This window comes from Nicotiana tabacum, chromosome 24 (genome assembly GCF_000715075.1).
Source record: "Nicotiana tabacum cultivar K326 chromosome 24, ASM71507v2, whole genome shotgun sequence".
NCBI lineage: Eukaryota > Viridiplantae > Streptophyta > Magnoliopsida > Solanales > Solanaceae > Nicotiana > Nicotiana tabacum.
This window is the reverse complement of record NC_134103.1, coordinates 50,484,567-50,486,832: the sequence shown is the minus strand read 5'-3', so window position 1 is coordinate 50,486,832 and position 2,266 is coordinate 50,484,567.

Sequence of the window (2,266 nt, the reverse complement as noted above, 5' to 3'; positions counted from 1 at the left end):
AGTCTCACAATGACATTGTATGTACTCCATAAGGAAGTGGCACCTACCGTGGCTAATAAACGGGAAGTAAAATCAGAAGTGATATTCAAGATCATATGAGTGGTATGGAATTCCAACATGCGTGGGAACTAAGATAAGCTAAGTATGCATGCAACAAGGGGGAAGAAAGACCAGGAAAAGTTATATCTTATGTATAAAGAAATCTGAGAAGGAATGAAAAGAATTATTCGATTAATGATCCAGAATTAGTTATGTTATGAACGCACTTAAGAGTTCGGAGTTTTATACATGCAGCATATACGTTGTCAATCATACATACAGGCATAGAAGATTCTGATATAAGTTAAAAGAAAGGATTGAGCCGCAGATTGAAAGATAGTTGTCACGCCCCAAACTCGAGGAGCGCGACCGGCGCTCAACCGAGAGAACTCGACCGAGCAAGCCTATTAGATTTCCTTCTACCCAAACTCATCTATGAATAAAGAGGAGACGTACTCCATTAATCATTCACTGAAAAGATTTTATTAACAACTTCTTTTTTCATTCTCATTAGCAGCTTCATTCATAATTTGCAAAATATTACGAGTTTATAGAATTAATGAAAAACATGATTTCCAAATACCAATATTTGTAGTTCAATTCCCAACTTCAACCACAACCCACAACCTGTCTACGGAGCCTCTAAATACAATAGAAGAGTAATATGAAAATACGGGCAACAACGCCCCGGCTATACCTCAAAACACAGTACATGAGAAACAAAAGATACATGACCCCGAAATGAAGTGGGGCTCACCAAATAAGCTGAAAAGAGTGCACTGCTATCACTGATCAATGCCGCTTGCTGTAGAACCACCTGCATCCATTAAAGATGCAGTGCCCCCGGCTAAAGGGACGTTAGTACTGTTGAATAGCACTAGTATGCATAGTTAAAAGTCCTCTTTCAAAATAGAATGTCCATATTAAAAAAAGGCCAACACATAGAAACAACCAGTCATAATCAACAATATCCAAATGTTCAGTTAAAACATAATACTTTTCAAAATGCGAACTTTATATACAATTTTGGTTGGGAGATCATTAGCACCGATATATCACCGTCTTTATTAGCACGGAGTCTGATCACGCCCGATCGGCTAGGCCATCTCCCCACGAACAATGTGGTTTGACATGTGATGCGAAAGAAAGTTGTTACCAAGAGTAATACCACCATATGCGCAATATGGCATCTGATCTCCACCCTATCGGCTAGGTCGCCTTCTCACATATGCCGTGCGGGTTGACTTTTCCAATCCACAAAGGTTCCAGTTTCATCCCAATTAAGGGGAATAATATCACAATTTCCCAATGGTTCCAATTTCATCCCAAATAAGGGGAATAATCACAATCCACCCCTACACCGGCACGTGTAGTTTTAGGTGTGGGCCTTATGACCCACCCTTCCTCGGTTTTGCTAATGATGCTCCCAAAAATATTTTTGATTTGATTTGCAAACAGAAATATCATAAATACAATTGTACTCACCTCAACATCTTTCACATTGTATAAATTCTCATTAGTATTCCCAGTCATTCACAACGACAATATTTCCTTGGCTCATTAGGCCATTCACAAGATTCATTATTCCTGACACAATGGCCGTATTTCATATTCCACACTTTCACCTTTTTCAATTTCAAAGATCACCATCAAGTATCAATATATAGGATATTTCAGAAATCACATACTTCAAATCCATTTGAAATGGAAACATCAAACACAAATGGTTTCTTCCCAAATAATGAGGCATAACATCCAACAATAGAAACACACATGAAAATCATAAACAATCAATACACCATTTATTCTTACAATGCTCTTCCCTAGCAATGACAATGTACCAGTTCAACATATGAGTATATAGAACTCGAATCACACTAGATATATTTATAAAGCAAAGAATTATTTAAAGCAACCACTAATGGGCATGAATTGAGTACAAAAACTTTTAGGTAATTCTATCTTTGAAGTCATTTTTAAACAATTGAGTCAAGGCTCATTTCATATTCTTTTTCGCATCTTCTCAAATCATTTGCACTACTAGACACAATCATAACTTAAATTCTTGGCACGTTAGCCACACGCTATATCCCCAGTCAACTTATTTCACTTCCAGCCATCTTTATAGATTATCAACAATAAGACATTTCCAAATCAAGACTTTAGGTACACATATGAGCAATTAAGAGTCTTAAGAATATTGAGATTTTCTCATACAATTTGGCAT